The 19573-nt window shown below is 41.9% G+C and overlaps 2 pseudogenes across 1 annotated transcript; one reads left to right on the top strand and one right to left on the bottom strand.

Annotated features, from left to right (window-relative positions):
* Positions 1-1228: 1228 nt before the first annotated feature.
* On the top strand, positions 1229-3081 carry LOC121826519 (coiled-coil-helix-coiled-coil-helix domain-containing protein 2 pseudogene; annotated as a pseudogene).
* Positions 3082-10588: 7507 nt separating this feature from the next.
* LOC102911486 (paired immunoglobulin-like receptor B) lies at positions 10589-19026 on the bottom strand (annotated as a pseudogene). The gene is made up of 9 exons (XR_013050292.1): positions 18952-19026; positions 18754-18789; positions 18290-18574; positions 17846-18151; positions 16609-16893; positions 16189-16494; positions 15716-16012; positions 15169-15471; positions 10589-11981 (listed from the first exon to the last, which is right to left on the bottom strand). The product of XR_013050292.1 is annotated as a paired immunoglobulin-like receptor B (transcript).
* Positions 19027-19573: the final 547 nt, after the last annotated feature.

A 19573-nucleotide genomic window follows, 5' to 3' on the forward strand; every position in this document is an offset into this window, starting at 1 on the left:
TCCTAGCACTCAGCAGGCTAAGGCAGAGATCCATTTGGATCTCTGTGAGTTCAAGGCCACCCTAGATTACATGAGATTAATCCAGTCTAAAAGAAACAGAGCCAGGCAGTAGTGGCACACATCTTTAATACCAGCATTTGCGATCTCAGATCTCTGCTACTAGTACTTGGGAAGCATGTTCACCATTAATCCAAGCACTGGGAAGACGGACACAGGAAGTGATAAGGCTGGGCAGAGAAAGGCATACAAGGCAGGAGTAGAAGGAATGCAAGGCTCTTTTGCTGAGGACTCCGAGGCATTTAGTCACAAAATTCATGGAGAGAGGATCTTGCCTCCCCTTTTAGCTTGAGGATTTATGAGTGGTGAGAAGTTTCTCTAGTGGTTTGTTCCTTTGTCTCTCTGATCTTTCAGTATGTACCCCAATATATGGATCCGACTTTTTAAATAAGACCAATTAGGACTCGGGCAACAAATCTCATTGTATTTTATTTTGTTTTATTTTAATATTATATCTTAGAATCCTATACTTTTCTAATGACATAAAGAAAGAGAATAGATCCAGATGGAAGGGGAAGGAGGGAGGTTCTATGAAGAAATGAGGTTGTGGAAACCAATATACATGATATGGGAAAAGAATTGATTTTCAATAAAAGACCTCTGTGTTAATTCATGATGAGAGTCCAATTCACAGACTATCCTCATATTTGTCCCTGTGTTGGATCAGTGTCTTCTTCCATGTTATTCCAAACATTGTCTTCTTCATTGTTAGTGAAGTCTGAACTGTACTTGATAAATGCAGGATGAAGTTCTGGTCACTCTGGCAACATGCTCCATGATAGTCTAAAAACTTGTATGCTCACTGGGAATGTGGCACCAATATGTGGACAGGGCCTGTTATCAGTGGACTGTGATTTGTAATTTTTCACATGTAATTTGGAACATATCCCCATGAATTCCCTGCTAAAAGGCACATCTTGAAACAAACCTATGCAGGTTAGGCACAGATGAAGAAAACTACATCAAGAGTTGAGTGTTTGTTTATTATGGGACATGTTCAGCAGGTGACTGCAAAGTGTCTTTTCCTAACAAATCTGACTTGTGCTGGTGCAAAGTGGAAATAAAGTATCCTGAGGAAAGGGAACTCAGTGATAAGTTACTCTGACTTATCCTGAAGGAAATTAAGGCAAAAGTAAGTTCAGATGCTCCCACAATCAGAACCTCCTCTGTCATGAGTGTCCCCTTCCCTGATCTGAGGAGACTCAAATATCCCCAGGGTAAGAGAGGTGGTTGCTCCTTCTCTCTCAGAATCTCTGCATGTGTGTCTTTCATTTCCTCAACCTGTCCATGTAGACAGCACTTTTTATTACAACTAGTTATCTTCCTGGCCTTGAAGATGCTTTTGTGAAGATACAGGGCTTGTAAAGCCACAGAGACACATTGAGCACATGACTACACTCTTTATGGAGCCAAGCCCTTTCTCTGACACTTCTGTTATTGAAGAATTGCTTCCTTCTATTACCCATGCAGTGATTATTAACCACTGAGAGCATGTTACAACCACTTAGTCCTAGGCCAGAAGGTGACTGGTGTTTCTAACTGGCTCCTTTCTGATACTGAAGAAGCATCTTTGCAAAGGTACCAATAATGGGTCAATTAGTGGCCGCTTTCTACACATGAGGGAGGTACATAGAAGGGAAGTTGAGTATCTCTAACAGTGGAAGTCAAGTCTAGTGTCGAGGCTGCAATGAAGATGGGTGGAGTCTAGTCCTGATTAGAGGGTAAGACACACTTAGGACTGCTTACCCGTTAAGGAAGACCAGCACTCCCTCAGCCTCCAAGACTGAAACTGTTCCCTGAGATAGACCCTGCAGGTCCCGATTGGACTAAGAGGTGAGTCTTTGTCCGTATAGCCAAACACCCCAGCCTGTAGGCTTTGGGCCCAGGGGTACAACCTTGCTCCCCCACACCATCACCCATTGCAGTCTCAGGTTCAGGCCAGTAGGCAGGTCTCCTGCAGACAGACAGGTTGGACTACCACTATCCCCCACTAGACCCTGTAACCACAAACCCCACCCCTTCAAATTCCACTGACCCCCGAGACTGCAGCTGCTCCCTCAGACAGAGTCTGCCAGCACCGATTGGATTACGAGCTGATCCCTAAGACACAAAGTCCACCAGCACTGATTGGACCAAGAGCCCTGATTAGACCAAGAGCCTCCAATGGACCAAGAGTATCGATCAGTTCAAGAAAGGCTCCCTCAGACACAGACACCGCTTGCACTGAGTGGAGAAAGAGATGGGTAGACACCAGTGCAAAAATACAGTCAACAACATAAAGACCAATATGGTTCCATCAGAACCTAGTGGTTCTATATCAGAAAGACCTGAACTTCCGAATGCAGAAGAAATTGACCTTAAAAATGACTTTAAGGAGATGATAGAGGCCTTTAAAGAAAAAATGAAAAATTACCAGTGGGCGTTTCACAGTTAGTCATTTTCTGACTCTGAGTGTGTGAGCACTTAGGATGCCATAGAAGTCAAAGCCACTCTTCCCGGGTGGCCCCTCCAGTCAGCCAGGTCCCTCCTATGAGGGCTGCTCCCAGACAAGCACCTGCAGCTCATCTTGGAGCAGCAGCTGCACCATATGCAGTGGACTTACCTCTACACACAGGCAGCCAAGCCTGATGGCCCAGATGGCCACCACTGCAGCTGGTGTGGCTGTGGGCTCCACAGTGGAGCCCACCCTGGGTCATGCCATCACTGGGGACTTCAGCAGAGCTAGTGATGGTGAGCCTGCAAGGCCTGACATCACTTACCAGGAGCCCCATGGATCTTAGCCGCTGAACCAGCAATCTTGTGGGCCTTGCTCTCTTGAGATCAAACAGTTTCTGGAGTGTGCCCAGAATCAGAGTTCGGTCAAGCTCTTCGAGGGATTCAATGAAGTGTTGTGGCAGTGCAGAACTGCAAATGGTTTAATCCAATCAAAAAGTTCAAACTGAAGAAATTGATATAGGCTCTACATTGACAGTGCAAATGAGGACCCTGACCAAACCTTATTTCTTATAGATCCATTGCTTCAGAATAGCCATGAAAGAGTTCTAACTATATAGATATTCACTGAGGCTTGTAGTGTTGGGAATGGAAAATGATGACCTCCTTGAATCAACTGTATTGTGTTTTCTTTTTGTGAGCTAATGGAAATAAAGTTGTTTTATTCTAAAAAAAAAGAAAGAAAAGAAAAAATTACATTAGAGAAATTGAGGAAAAGACAAACAAAAAATTGGAGGAAATCAATGAATTCCTTAAAGAAAGCCAGAAAAAGCAATTAAAGAGGTGAAGGAAACAGTTCAAGATTTGAAAACCGAAATAGAGAAAATAAAGAAGACACAAACTGAGGGAATGCCGGAAATGGAAAATCTGAGTAAATGAACAGGAACTACAAATGCAAGCATAACCAACAGAATGCAAGAGATGGAAGAGAGAATCTCTGGAATTGAAGATACAATTGCAGAAATAGATTGGTCAGTCAAAGAAAACACTAAAGCCAGAAAAGTCACAACACAAAACATCCAGGAAATTTGGGACACCATGCAAAGACCAAACCTTAGAATAATAGGGATAAAAGAAGGAGAAGAATACCAACACAAAGGCACAGAAAATATATTCAAAACATCATAGATAAAAACTTTCCCAACCTAAAGAAGGAAATTCCTATAAAGATACAAGAAGCTTACAGAACACCAAAGAGTCTGGATCCAAAAAGAAGTCCCTTCACCATATAATAATCAAACCATTAAACATACAGAATAAAGAAAAAAATATTAAGAGCTGCAAAGGAAAAAGGCCAAGTAACATATAAAGGCAGACCAATCAGAATAACACCCAAATTCTCAATGGAGACTCTAAAAGCCAGAAGGTCCTGGACAGATGTTATGCAGACACCAAGAGACCATGGATGCCAACCCAGACTACTATAACCAGTAAAACTCTCAATTGCCATAGACAGTGTAAACAAAATATTCCATGGTAAAACCAGATTGAAATAATAGCTATCATCATATCCAGCCCTATAAAAAGCACCAGAAGGAAAAAGTCCAACTTAAGGAACTTAGATACACCCATGAAAATGCAGGCAATATATAATCCCACATCAGCAAATACCAAAGAAAGGAAATATGCAACACTACCACCAAACAATAACAGGAGTTAACATCACTGGTCATTAATATGCATTGATATTAATGGACTCAATTCACCTATACAAAGACACAAGCTACCAGAATGGATACGAAAACAGCATCCATCCTTCTGCTACATACAAGAAACAGACCTCAACTTCAAGGACAGACACTACCTCAGAGTAAAAAGCTGGGAAAAGACTTTGCAATCAAATGGACTTAAGACACAAGCTGATATAGTTATCATAATTTCTAATAAAATAGACTTCAAACTAAAATCAATCAAAAGAGTTTGGGAAGGACATTACATATTTACCACAGGGAAAATCCACCAAGATGAAGCCTCAATTCTGAACATTTATGCTCCAAGTACAAGGGCACCCACATTTGTAAAAGAGACATTACAAAAGCTTAAATTGCACATTAAACCTCACACACTAGAAGTGGGAGACTTCAACACCCCACTCTTACCAATGGACAGGTCTGCCAGACAGAAACCTAACAGAGAAATAAGGGAAATAACAGATATCATGACTCAAATGGCCTTAATAGATATCTACAGAACATTTCACCCTAACAAAAAAGAATATAGCTTCTTCTCAGCAAAACATGGAACCTTCTATAAAATTGACCACATGCTTCATCACAAAGCAAATCTCAACAGATACAAAAAATTGAAATAACCTCCTGTATCTTATTGGACTACTATGACTTAAAGGTAGATTTCAACAACAAAAATTACAGAAAACCTACAATATCATGAAAACTGAATAATGCCCAACTGAATCACCAATGAGAAAAGGAAAAAATAAAGAACGAAATCAAAGATTTCATAGAATTCAATGAAAACAAATGTTCTATATACACAAATTTATGGGACATTATGAAAGCTGCGCTAAGTGGAAAATTCATAGCACTAAATGTCCACATAAAGAAGATGGAGAAATCTCACACAATTGACTTAACAGCACAACTGAAAGCTCTAGAACAAAAAGAAGCATACTCATGCAGAAAGAACAGATGCCAGGAAATAATCAAATTGAAGGCTGAAATCAATAATATAGACGCAAAGAGAACAATACAAAGAATCAATGAAACAAAGAGTTGGTTCTTTGAGAAAACCAACAAGAAAAACAAGTCCTTATCCAAATTAACCAAAAGGCAAAGAGAGAGCATCCAAATTAACAAAATCAGAAATGAAAAGGGAGACATAACAACAGAAATGAGGAATCCCATAGAATCGTAAGATCATACTTAAAAAAACCTGTATTCAACAAAATTGGAAAATCTGAAAGAAATGGACAATTTCCTGGATAGGTACCACATACTAAAGTTAAATGAAGACCAGATAAAATAGAAACAGTCATTAAAAGTCTCCCAACCATAAAAAAGCCCAGGACCTGATGGTTTCAATAAAGAATTCTTCCACATTTTCAAAGAAGAGCCAATTAACCAATACTCTTCAAATTGTTCCACACAATAGAAACAGAAGGAATATTACCAAACTCTTTCTATGAGGCTACAGTTGCCATGATAGCCAAACCACATCAAGATGCAAAAAAGAAAGTGAATTACAGACCAATTTCCCTTATGAACATCGATGCAAAATACTCAATAAAATATTGGCAAACAGAATCCAGGAACACATAAAAAATTATCCACATGACCAAGTAGGCTTCATCTCAGGGATGCAAGGATGGTTCAACATATAAAATTCTGTCAATATAATACACCATATAAAAAAATCTGAAAGAAAAAACCCACATGATCATCTCATTAGATGCTGAAATGGCCTTTGAAATAATTCAACACCAGTTCATGATAAAGGTTCTGAAGAGATCAGGAATACAAGGAACATAGTAAATGTAATTACTATGGTAAAGGTAATTACAGCAGGCCTATAGCTGACATCAAATTAAATAGAGAGAAATTCAAAGCGATTCCTCCACTAAATTCAGGAACAAGACAAGGCTGTCCACTCTCCCCATACTTATTCAATATAGTACTTGAAGGTCTAGCTAGAGCAAAAAGACAGCAAAAGAAGATCAAGGGTATACAAATTAGAAAGGAAGTAGTCGAACTTTCACTATTTGCAGATGATATGCTAGTATACAAAAATGACCCCAAAAATTCTACCAGGGACTTCTCAGCAGATAAACTCCTTCAGTAAGGTGGAAGGATACAAGATTAACTCAAAAAAAAAATCAATAGCCCTGCAATATACAAATGATAGACTGGCTGAGAAAGAAATCAGAGAAACATCACTATTTACAATAGTCATAAATAATATAAAATACCTTGGGGTAACTCTGCCTAAACAAGTGAAAGATCTGTATGATAAGAACTTTAAGTCACTGAAGAAAGAAATTGAAGAAGATATCAGAAAATGGAAAGATCTCCCATGCTCACAGATAGGTAGAATTAACATAGTAAAAATGGCAATCTTACCACAAGCAATCTACAGATTCAATGCAATCGCCACCAAAATCCCAACACAAATCTTCACAGACTTAGAAAGAACAATACTCAACTTCATATGGAAAAACAAAAGCCAGGATAGAAAAAGAATGCTGTATAATAAAGCAATCCCTGGAGGCATTACAATCCCTGACCTCAAGCTCTACTATAGAGCTATAGTAATAAAATCCCTTTGGTAGTGGCGTAAAAACTGATGTGGACCAATGGAATCAAATTGAAGACTTGTACATTAATCTGTACACTGGTTGAACAACTGGTTCTTTTGAAAGCTAAACACATTCATCCCATGATTGATAGTTCTACTCCTAGGTCTTTAGTTTCAGGAATTGGAAACACCAATTACAGTATCTCATACTTCCAAATTTCATAAGAGCTTCAATAAATGGAGTCAAATCAGGTCACTCAGGTGAGCATCATCCAGGAAATGGGAAAATATGTTGTGTGCATATATGGAATGACACTGTTAACCAAATACAGTACACTTGAATCTTAAAGACCTCTTATTCAGTAACAGGACCAGTCACATAGGAACCCTTTTCTGAGACAGGATAGCTAGGACTTTGATGTTTCTAAATTATATGCAGTTTCCAAACGGTACCATCAGAAAGTGGTTTCCCTGAAGCAGAGACCAGGCAATGACTGACAGAGAAGATCTCAAGGGAACTTCTTCCAGTAAGAGTAGGAGACTCATACTTACGTGAAAGTGATTGCTTAGATCATAGTTTTATGTGAAATGTATCCATCTATGCTAGTAAGTGGGCAAATTTTGTTGCATAAAAATCACTTGACATCAGAGGTCCTCAAAAGTGACATTGGGATGAGGGGGCCAATAGAGGGTAGGGGATGGGGGATGAGAACATAAGGGAATGGGATGGTTGAGCTGGAACAGGGATGGAGTGGTAGAGCAATGAAAGAGATACCACAATAGAGGGAGAAATCATAAGAATAGGGAGAAACTGTGTGCTAGGGAATTTCCCAGGAATCCACAAGGATGACCCCATCTTAGACTACTAGTAATAGTGGAGAGGGTGCCTGAACTTGCTCACTCCAGTAATCAGATTGGTTAAATACCCTAACTGTAATAAGAGAGCCTTCATCCAGTAACTGATGGAAGCAGATGCAGAGATCCACAGCCACCACCAGGCCGAGCTCTAGGAGTCCAGTCAAACAGAGAGAAGAGGGATTCGATGAGCAAGAGGCATCACAGTCATGATAGGGAAAGCTGCAGAGAGAACCAAACCAATATTTCTGCTCATGCTTCTATCAATGTCTTCCTTTCATCATGTTTTATGAATTCCTTAGGGTGTATTGGCCTATTTAAATAGTTTATCTGGTCTTGATTTAACTTTGTTACATTGTACCTATCCAGAAAATTGTCCATTTCTTTCAGATTTTCCAATTTTGTAGAGTACAAAATTTTTTTTTGAAGTATGACCTGATGATTATCTGGATTTCTGCATTATCTGTTGTTATGTCTCCCTTTTCATGTCTGATTTTTGAGATTTGGATGAACAGTCATTAAAAGTCTACCAGTCAAAAATGTCCAGGACCAGATGGTTTCAGTGCAGAATTCTACCAGAATTTCAAAGAAGAGCTAAGTCCAATACTCTTCAAATTGTTCCACACAATAGAAACAGAAGGGACATTACCAAATTCTTTTTATGAGGCTACAGTTACCCTGATACACATATCACACAACAATGCAATGCAGAAATGAATTACAGACCAATCTCTCTCATGAACACTGATGCAAAAATACTCAGTAAGATATTGGCAAACTGAATCAAAGAACACATCAAAAATTATCCACCATGATCAAGTAGGCTTCATCCAAGGGAAGCAAGGATGGTTCAACATATGAAATTCTGTCTATGTAATACACCACATAAATAAACTGAAAGAAAAAAAAAACATGATCATCTCATTAGATGCTGAAAAAGCCTTTGATAGAAAATTCAACACCCCTTAATGATAAAAGTCCTAGAGAGATCAGGAACACAAGGAACATACCTAAACATAATAAAGGCAATTTACAGCAAGCTAACAGCCAACATCAAAATAAATGGAGAGAAACTCAAAGGGATTCCATTAAAATCAGGAGCAAGACAAGGTTGCCTACTTTCCCCATATTTATTCAGTATAGTACTTGAAGTTCTAGCTAGAGCAATAAGACAACAAAAGAAGACCAAAGGGATAGAAATTGGAAAGTACGAAGTCAAACTTTCACTATTTGAAGATGATATAATAGTATATATTAGTGACCCAAAAATTCTACCAGGGAACTCCTACAGCTGATAAACTCCTTCAGTAAGTTAGCAGGATACAATATTAACTAAAAAAATCAGTAGCCCTCCTATATACAAACAAAAAAGGGGCTGATAAAGAAATCAGACAAACACCGCCATTTACAATAGCCACAAATAATATAAAATACCTTGAAGTAACTCTAAGCAAGTAAGTGAAGGACCTGTAGGACAAGAACTTTAAGTCACTGAAGAAAGAAATTGAAGAAAATATCAGAAAATGGAAAGATCTCCCATGCTCATGGATAGGCAGGATTAACCTAGTAAAAATGGCAATCTTACCAAAATCAACCTACAGATTCAATGCAATTTTCATCAAAATCCCAACACAAATCTTCACAGACCTGGAGAGAACAATACTCAACTTCATATGGAAAAGCAAAAAACCCAGGATAGCTAAAAGAATTTTGTACAAAACAACTTCTGGAGGCATCACGATCCTTAACTTGAAGCTCTACTCTAGAGATAGAGTAATAAAACAGCTTGGTACTGGCATAAAAACCCACATGTGGACCAAAGGAATGGAATTGAAGACTCTGACATTAATTTGCACACCTATAAACATATAATTTTTTTACAAAGATACCAGAACTGTACAATGGAAAAAAGAAAGCATCTTCAACAAATGGTGCTGGCATAACTGGATGTTATCATGTAGAAGATTGCAAATAGATCCACATCTGTTCCCATGCACAGAACATAAGTCCAAGTGGATCAAAGACCTCAACATGAAATCTTGTGAGCTAGTGTTGTGTACAGAGTGGAAAGGACTTAGCACAATATAGGCTGCGTGGTATCATGTGTCATCCTAGCTCCTTTTAGCCCTTTCATTGACCTAAATGTAGTAACTATCAGAGAACCCATTTCTAGTGTTCACTCTAAACATCATAAATCAGGATCAGTAAATGTCTCCTGCTACCATGTGCCTACTGGAGTCAGATGAATATATGACAGGTCCAGTTAGTGTTTTTCATTAGGACAGAATGAGGTGGCATACTGATGGTGTGGACAATTGTAGACTAATCAGGACTGCTCAGCTGCTAGTTGTGGTGGCACATCACTTTAAATCCAGCACTTTAGAAGAAGGGGAAGGTGGATATTTGTGAGTTTAAGAACAACCAGGTCTACATAGTGAATTCCAGGACAGCTAGTGCTCTGTAGAGTGGCCTTGTCTCAAAACAACAACAACAACAACAAAACAACAATAACAACAACACAAAAAGAAAACAAAAGGATCTTATCAGGTAGAGGGACAAATTGAGTACAGTCTACCCAAATATCTGGACTTTCAGGTCTATAGAATGAAATATGTAACCTAAGACCTGCTCTATGGTCAGCATCACTGAAGTGTAAATCAAGAAAAGAAACTAGATGAAACAAATTATAGGCTAAAACCTTCCATGAACACAGCTGCAAAATATGCAAAAATTATTATTTCTCACCATGTAAAGTCAGTCATAAATGGTACATATTCTGTGAGATCATGTTTATGAGATTTTGCTAAGTATTCTATGATGTTAACACTGTGATAAACATTTACTAAATGTGTATTCTTCAGAACATATCCTGTTTTTAGCTATGGGAATGTAGTATAAAATGAAAAAAACACCTCACAAAAAAGTAGAATTGACTCAGTCATGGAATCTCATTCAATGTTCAAAACCATATGATATTGATGATAGTAACAAGGTTACCATTAAAAACATACATAATGGGGACAGCTTTTGAGGAAGAGTTAGCATTTGTCAATATCCCAAAGCCATTCACCATGGACACTTAGTAAAAATTAGGAACAAAGAACTTCCAGAGTCAGAATTATTTCCTATGCCAAAACACCAAAGTACTCATCAAACTGAATGGCGAGAAAGCAGATATTTTGAATTAAATCCTGAAGAAGGTAAGAGAGTCTCCTCTCTTCAAACATTTCCAGTATTGTACTTGAGACTTAGCTAAGACAGAAATGGCAGAAAAGTAAAAGGGCATTTCAATACAGGTTAAAAGAAGAGAGAGAACAAAACACCTCTATCATTGTTTGACGATAACACACGATTTTCTATGTAGAACTTATGAATCATTGTATGATAATTCATCCTAGCAAAGTATTTCTGAGATGGTTGATCAGCATGCTAATTTCATTTGCATATATGAATAGAGGCAGTGGGGAATGGAATGACAAACACATAAATTTCATGCAACTCTCTTAACATCACATCTGTGATGTTACATTACTGTGGTGAAGGTGCCTTTGAAGGGGTTATATAGAGTGGTCATCAAATGCCACAAATCAGGAAATTGTGTTAGGAAAACACCCTTTTTGTTGTTCTACACTACCTTAATAATCCTGGTATTATTTGTTTTATATTTTAAAAGAAACTCCATGAAGAATAGGTTTTGAAGAGTGAGAGGATGGGGTGTCACAGAGGCGGTTTTGGGGCATCATAGGCAGAGTAATTTGAATTCTTGGCTCTGATTTTACTCATCATTTAGGTATTGAGGCACCTTCCTTGTTTTTGTCAAATAGACAGAGCCTCCTGCCATGGAGAATGTGGCAATGTATAAAAATGGAAAATGACACATGAGAGGGAGGGAAAGAAAATATGTATAGAAATGAGGACTCAAGCCAGACTGATGGGACAGCATAATCCCTCACTTTATAGATTCAGAAGTGTTGGTTCAGTAGCAAATGCCCACTGCAGGTAGAGGGACATGAATTGGCTGAGGAAAGATCTCACCACAATCCTCACACCTTCCTCTTCATCCAAATCACATTTGCTTCCTGGACAATTCTCTGACATAAGAAATGGATTTTCTTACAGAAAGCTTGCATCATCAGAATTATTTCTCAGACTCTGGAACCTTGAAAGATTTGATTCTTTCTCTTCTGATCACCTCTCAGCTGCATGGTGGATCTGTCTCTGGTTGCCCCAACCCTCAAAGACCAGAATTGCAATGACTGTGATGATCATGACAGCCATCCCCATCCTGATGAGATTCTCCACTGTGTGATCCTGCTTCTCTGAGGCTGTGGACAAAGAAGTTACAGGGGTTAGGAACAGTCAAAATATCCTCAAGATAACTAAATGCCCCCAAGATTACTAAATGTTCCCAAGATAACTAAATATCTAACCAGAGATCATGCCTTCCCTGGATGGAGCTTGGTCCCTTTTTATCAGGGGTATGATTTTGAATTCTCTTTATTCAAATGTCTTGTGTTTGGGCATGTTCTAGAATGGACTGAGAGTCTCAAATGATACCAAGAACAAAAGAGGAGGAAGAGAATGTGTGCATGCTTAGGAGACCTGAGTGTTTCACTTTCTCATTTACTGAAAAAACCCTTCATTCTCATTCTATGAGCTCAGAGAGATATGGGATGAGTCTTTTCCCTGGCATAGCTGGTTCCCTCCCCTATTCTTACTAGGTTATTTTTAGCACCATTGTTCAAACACCAGTGAAAATATCAATTCGGAGTAGAATAAATTATTAAAACATTATTGGCCCTGATCCTAAGTCACTGCACTAAGCAGCCTCAGATCATTCTGTGTGTGGTGTCTGTATGTCTGGTGAACTCAGCAGAGGTTGTGTGGACTCACATCGTCAGTCTGGGATGATTTCCTAAAGGGGTGTTTTTGCTGAGTGTTTGTTCCATTGTCACACTCAGACACCTCTATCTCTCCTGTGATCTGAGCATTCCCCTGATCCCTTCTGAGTATCCAGGGACCACATAGGGTTTCTTGAGGAGAAATTACCAAAAAGAATCAGAGGTGAGATATAGTTTTTGCCAATGTTGAGAACCTGACTAATGTTGCTAATCTTTCCCTGATGTTCTTTGCCACATCAGACCAAGAAATTTCTCTATGTCCAGTTCAGGTAAGAGCACATCCTTCTGATGTAGATTGTCCTATATCTCTTTTCTCTCACATACCATGTAAGAAAGCAGGATCAAGGTGTGGGGCAGAGTCATGCAGAGTGTTCTGCATTCCTGGCTCTTAAATGAAGCTGTGAAGTGACTCTGTGTGTGTATTTGTGTATGCATAGGAGTGTGTGTGTGTGTGTGTGTGTGTGTGTGTGTATGCCTGTGTGTGTGTGTGTGTGTGTGTGTGTGTGTGTACCAGGAAAGGCAGTAGATTGTAAGCCATTGGGGTTTCACCTAATGGTTTCCCCAATAGCTTGGATAGCTCACACTAACCATAGATCCCAAGACTGACATATCTAACTGTTATTTTAGTCATCTTTACACATAACAGTTATTGAGACAAAGAGACAGGGTATAGTGTGAGGAGAGAGTGGTTTATGTCTCCAATCAGTTTAGGAGACTTATGGGTCAGTGGTGGATCATACCTGGAGGTCCTATCCCTAAACCTCATCTTGTTCAGATGAGCACACCAAGGATTGTCAAAAGACATTCTTATCTGTCACCTCACAAAAGAAGGCTGAACCCATACATTCTCAGTTCCTCTATTTCACCCTGAAGAAAAGGTGGGAGACTTCATAATCAATCATCATGATGAATTATATCATGTATGGTTCAACTGTGGATGTGGGTCTGCTTTCAACAGAAGGAGAATACAGCAGGCTTTGTAATTACTGCCACAAGGCTTCCTCATCTGGTGGAGACAAAGTGGCCTATGGGTACACTGAGGGAAAGAGTCTGTGAATACTGATAAGTAGAGATGAGCAGAGGTTGTCACTGGGAACAAGCTTTTGCTTAGTGTCTTAAATCTGTCCAAGGCCTCCCCAAGGTGTTCTTTCAGACTAACTGAAACCTTCTGGATTCCACTAGCAAGAAAGAGAGTGAGCATTCCTGGAATTATCCATGTTGGCCTCCAGTATCATAATGGTGAATATCCAACTGAATGATCCCCTGCAGCAGTTATAACCCAATCCAACCAATATTTTTTTTGAGGCAGGGTTTTTCTGTGTAGGTGCCTGTCCTGGGTCTTGCTTTGTAGACCAGGCTGGCTTCAGACTCACAGAGATCTGCCTGACTCTGCCACCCAATTGCTGAGATTAATGGTGAGTGCCACCAACGGCCGGCCAAACCAATAATTATTGTAGATGGAGAATGTTGAAAAACCCTTTCAGCTCAGAATGATTGGAATACTTCACCTAGGACCAAGAGCTGTCCACAAGAGCAATGACACATGACAATAGATAAAGTGATGAGTTGAGGTCTCCATAGCACCTGTAGATGCCTCTGAGAGTGGAGGTCACAGAAGTCACAGAGAATATTAGATCCATGCCCCATGATGTAGACAGAAGAAACCTAAATTCTGTGCCATGGCCCTGTGCCTCACCCTTGCACATGTCCCTGCCATTGTGAGACTGATCTGCCACAGAATCAAGTTCTGGAACATGCTTCTGTCAGAAGTCACAGCCAAGGTCACCACTGAAGGAAACTTAAAGGTATGGACCACCCTCTCCATTTTTTATGAAGTTTATAAACAGTCCAGAAACAGAAGGATTTGTCCAAGTCAGCATTTGCATAGAGGATGTATGAAGAACATAATTAGCTGTTGTCCATCAGGATCCACATGATAACAGATTTTTTACATAGTCTTCTGGTGCCTGACTCCATAGAGCTGAGGAGTGTGTTCTCAAGACCTTTAGTGGCAGGATGGGCAGGTGAGTGTCTGGCTTTCCTGTTCTCCACCTTACCCAGCTGTCCAGTCCTCCATACTGAGCCTAAAAATCTCTCTCTGGATGTCACAAACTAAACCCTGGGCTTCTTGGGTCTCTGTTGGGAATCTGTTTGCCTCCATCACTCACAAGCTGAAGTGACAGAGACATGAGGACTTTTCTGGACTAAGAGCTGTCAGGCAGTCTGGGGATGGAGCATACTCCCTGCACTGAGGTGCCTGATCCTCACCAGCTGTTGGCATAGGTCTTGAGGGTGGTGTTCTTTAGGCTCTAATGGGTCCCAGGAAAAAGAAGAGTAGGAGGGTGAGGTTTGGATGTTAACCAGGGACCTGCCTCTCCACGCCCTTCTACATCTGCCCTGTAAACTCCCTAAAATTGTCATGCTGTCTACACAAACTAGACTGTAATAGAGGTGGAGTGGACATTACTAGAAAGAGTGCTGCTGGCATCCACTTCTCCTTCAGGGAAAGTGCCCTCTGACTAACCTTCCTATTGTCCCCTTAATCCCACCCAAGTCAAGCGGTCTCTTAGGGTTTGAATTGTAAGTCATCCAGAGTTCAGGGACACCTCACCTGAGACAGTGAGCTCCACAGGGACACTGGCTTGTGTCAGCAGGTAGGGAGATGAGTCTTGGGAACCATAACACCTGTAGGTGCCTGAGAGGTCAGAGGTCACAGCACTCATGAAGAATTCAGCCTGGAAGTCCCCAGCTTCAGACTTTGATTTTAGTCTCTGGGGTTGTTGGTCTGCTCCCTCCTTGGACAGAATGAAAGTGTCCACTTTGTATGTTGACTGACACAGCAGGGTCACGTTGTCTCCAGAGTGCACTGTGGAGTTAGGCTTCACTGAGAGGGAAGGACTGAAGGGAAGCTGTCCTAAAGAGAAGAGAGATTATGAGAGGCTGTCTTCAGTGTTCGGAGCTGACACCTCTCCTGTGTCTGCCCTGAATACCTGGAAATCTGTCTGTTTTCTCTGACTTACACCCATTCCTGTTCTCCTGCCTCTGCAACTCTTTCTTAATAAGATCCCTGTCCCTCATCCCAACAATCTCCATCTTATCTCCCCCATGAGAACCCATACAGAGCTTAAGTACCTGTGGGAATCTGTTTAATTCCTCACCTGTGATCAGGATGTCCAGGGGGTCACTGGAGGCTGACCACTCAGAGGAGAGATTGTGTGTACCATAGCATCTGTATTGGCCTCCATTAGAGCTGTTCACAGGGCCCAGTGTGAAGTTTGCCAAGAAGAAATCAGCCTGAGTCCACTGGAAAACATGCTGGTTGAAGTCAGCTCCCCCTAACTTGTACAGGACAAATCTTTCATAGCTGAAGTCAGAGCAACACTGCAGGGTGAGGCTCTTCCCAGGGTCCAGGATATAGCCTTGGTGAGTCAGCAAGGACGACTTCTTGGAGAGGCCTACAGGGAAGGTGTCAGGCTAGGGATTGAGGAGCTGGTTTTACCAAACACTGATCCCCTCCCTTCCTGCCCTGCACATGTCACTGCTTCTCCCCAGGAGTGGGGCCTTAGCTCAACCACTCTGTACTTGCAACTACCCAGTGGGACAGGATTGGTCAATGATGGGACTGACTCACCTGAGATGTATATTTCCAGGGGTTCACTGGGTACTGACCACCAGTGTTGGGAATGGTTGTAGTAACCATAACATCTGAATGTCCCTCTGTGGTCTGGTGTTACATGATCTGTAGAGAATAAGGCTTGCCACTGCATGATACTGGGTATAAACTGTGAGTTCAAGGGGCTGAGAAAATTCTGGTCATCCTTGGTGAGAATGAACTTGTCATATCCCTCCTTGGAGACACACTGGAAGGTCATATTCCTTCCTAAAGTCACCACAGGGCTGGGCAGGACTGACAGGCTGGGTTTATTGTTGTAGATTCCTAGGAGAGAAGGAGTCAGACTGTTTCATGGACTCACACATCCAGAATGCTATCCAGGGCTAGGCTGTGGGAGGGGATACTCCTGAGAGCAGAGCCTGGTCCAGAGACCCTCACCTGTCACCACAATCTCCAGGGTGTCACTGGGCTCTGACTAGCCAGCTGAGCTGTTACAGTAACAGTGATATTGTCCCCCATGTTGCTCTGTCACAGAAGGGATAGAGAACTTGGCCTTGTTCTATGGCATCTCTGGAACCTGTGTATCCAAGAGATTTTGGCTTCCCTCTTTATGCATAACACATATATTTGCATCCAGGCTCCCCTCACACGGGATGGTCACAGCACTTCTGAGAGAAACCATAGGGCCTGGCTCAGCCATGATGGTGGGTTTGTGGAGGGTCCCTGGAAGAAAATTGAATAGAAGAAGGTGGGTCTGTCTGAAAGTGGCAAAGATAAAGTCACACTTGCAGATGGCACTTTTTTCTTTTAAATGAATTCATACAATGTATTCTGACAGCAGCCTCCCACCTCCTTTCTCCCCTAGATCCACTACTCTGTTTCCCTTCAGAAAAGATCAGGTTTCCCAGTGATATTATCTGAACATGGCATGACAAACATGCAATAAGACTAGTCACACACCCTCATTTTAAGACTGGACAAGGGAACCCAGGAGGAAAAAATATATCCCACGTGCAGGCAAAAGGGTCAGAGAGTTCCCCACTTGCATTGTTATGGGTCTAACAAAAACCCAGAGCTAGCCAGGCAGTGGTGGTGCAGGTCTTTAACCCCAATACTCCATAGGCAGATGCCACAGATCTCTGTGAGTTCAAGGCCAGCCTGGTCTACAAGTGAGTTCTAGGGCAGCCAGAGCTACACAGTGAAACTCTAAAAAACAAAACAAAACAAGAAAGAACCCAAGGTAAACAACAACAGCGTGTGTGCAGAGACCCTAGGACAGACCCATGCAGGCTCTATGCTTGCTGTTTTAGTCTCTGTGAGTCCTTATCATCCCTGCTTAGTTGATTGTGTGGTCCATGTTCTCCTGATGTCCTGAGTGCTCTGGCTCCTGCAACTCTTCCTCCCTCTCTTCTGTGGGGTTCCCTGAGCTGTTGTGGATGGTACATGAGCTGATCCAGAGTAACAGAAGGGCCCATAAGGATTCATCTCTGTCCTGGACCTCCTGGGCTTTGCTGTCACTGTCTGCCTTGGATTCTGTTTCTTGTTTCCCACTCTCTACCATGCTCTGTGTCATGGGCTCAGGAGCCCTGGCTCCTCACACACACCACACACCAAGGCCTCCCTGAGCATCTGCATCATTTCAACATCATTCTGTGGAAAGGCTGGGGTTCCCCACCTGAGACCAGGAGCTCCAGGGGGTCACTAGGTTCTGACCACACCTGTGGGCTGTACTTGTTAAAGCTGTAGCATCTGAATGTCCACCTTTGTCTGGAGGTCACAGGGCCCACAGAGAACAGGGCCTGGAACTGTCTAGTATAGGAGTTATACTGTGAGTCCCATGTCCAGGTGCTCTTCTCAGGTCCTTCCTTAATCAGAATGAACCTGTCATAATACTGCCATGAGACACACTGGAGGGTGACAGTCCCTCCTTCAGTCACCACAGGGCTGGGCTGGGCTGACAGGCTGGGTTTATTGTAGACTCCTAGGAGAGAAGGAGGAATCAGTTAAATGTTCTCAAGGTCTCATTATCTCCCATGATATGAGGTGGGGGACATTCTTGTGAACAGACCCACTTCTTGACTGTCAAGCCTGAGTCTGTGGACCCTATGTGTTCTCTCACCTGTCACCACCAGATCCAGCGCGTCACTCTCCCTTGACCATCCATCATGGGTCTGATATCGACAGCTATATCGCCCTGCATGGTAACGGTCTATTTTTGAGATTGAGAATTCAGCCTCGCTCTTAGGACTCTGTGGAATCTCTGTGCTCTGTAGAATCTGGTATCCCCCTTTATAGAGTATGTACTCTTTGGCTCCTGTGGTCCCCTCACACAAGAAGATTACGGTACTATATTGAGAGACTACAGAGGCTGGTTGTGCTCTGAGGATAGGCTTAGGGAGGGCCCCTGCAAGAAAATGAGCAGCTATGACCAAGGACAGCCAACCTCAGATTTCAGGCCCATCCCCAAACCTCCAGCCATCCCCAGGGGCAGCACACATGTGTTATTCTCCATCCTCACTGCCCAGGCATGGCTGCAGGAACGATGAGAAGTGAAGGTCAGGACATCTGCAGACACTCACTCACCTGCCACCACTGGGGTCCTGAGGCCCAGAGTCAGTCCTGGAAGAGAGTTCCCTGTTAGAGGTTTGTCCCTGAAGTTGAGCAGGTCATCTCCTCTGCAGAACCTCCTGAGACCCTGGGGTTTCCTGATGGGCCAGTGCTGGGCTGTGGGGCATCATCAACCCTAGACCACAGTATCCCCTCCCCCTGTGCACATCTCACCCAGACAGAGCAGGGCTGTGAAGGTGAAGGTCATGGCATCTCCTCCTGGAGTCTGCAACTGTGCTCATGGGCAGAGCTACAGAGACTGTCTGGATGGACATGAGACACAGGGTGTGGTCTCTGGAGGCAGGACACTCCCCATGACATGGTTGTACTGGAGCAGCCCCACAGGAAGGGGAAGTGCCCTCCTCAGGCGCCAGGTTCTGACTTCCCCAAGGCTGTGGCTGATAGGTAGTAGACTCTGCAATCAATTCTTTGAGGGATGACATTTCCACAGTCCCATCATTGTCTGTCTCATTCTTTCCTCATCTTTGTCAGTTCCTTCTGGATGGAACTGTATAAATATTACACATGAAAAATATGTGTATGAATATTACACATGTGAAATACAAATTTACATGTGGGTTTGCTTTATTTCACTTTTTGTGCGAAATGCTTCATATTCAAAATGTTTGAAGATTTGTGTGAAGGGTTCACTGTGTACATCTGCAAGGAATAAAATTCATAATCCTCTTCCTCATAGTCTCAAGTGCTGGGTTATAAATGTGCACCACTGTTTGCTGGTTGTTTGTTCTTTTTTGCTGTGTGTACTTTCCATTATAACTTTAAATTACACTTGTTT

This window comes from Peromyscus maniculatus, chromosome 1 (assembly GCF_049852395.1).
Source record: "Peromyscus maniculatus bairdii isolate BWxNUB_F1_BW_parent chromosome 1, HU_Pman_BW_mat_3.1, whole genome shotgun sequence".
In the NCBI taxonomy this organism is placed as follows: Eukaryota; Metazoa; Chordata; class Mammalia; order Rodentia; family Cricetidae; genus Peromyscus; species Peromyscus maniculatus.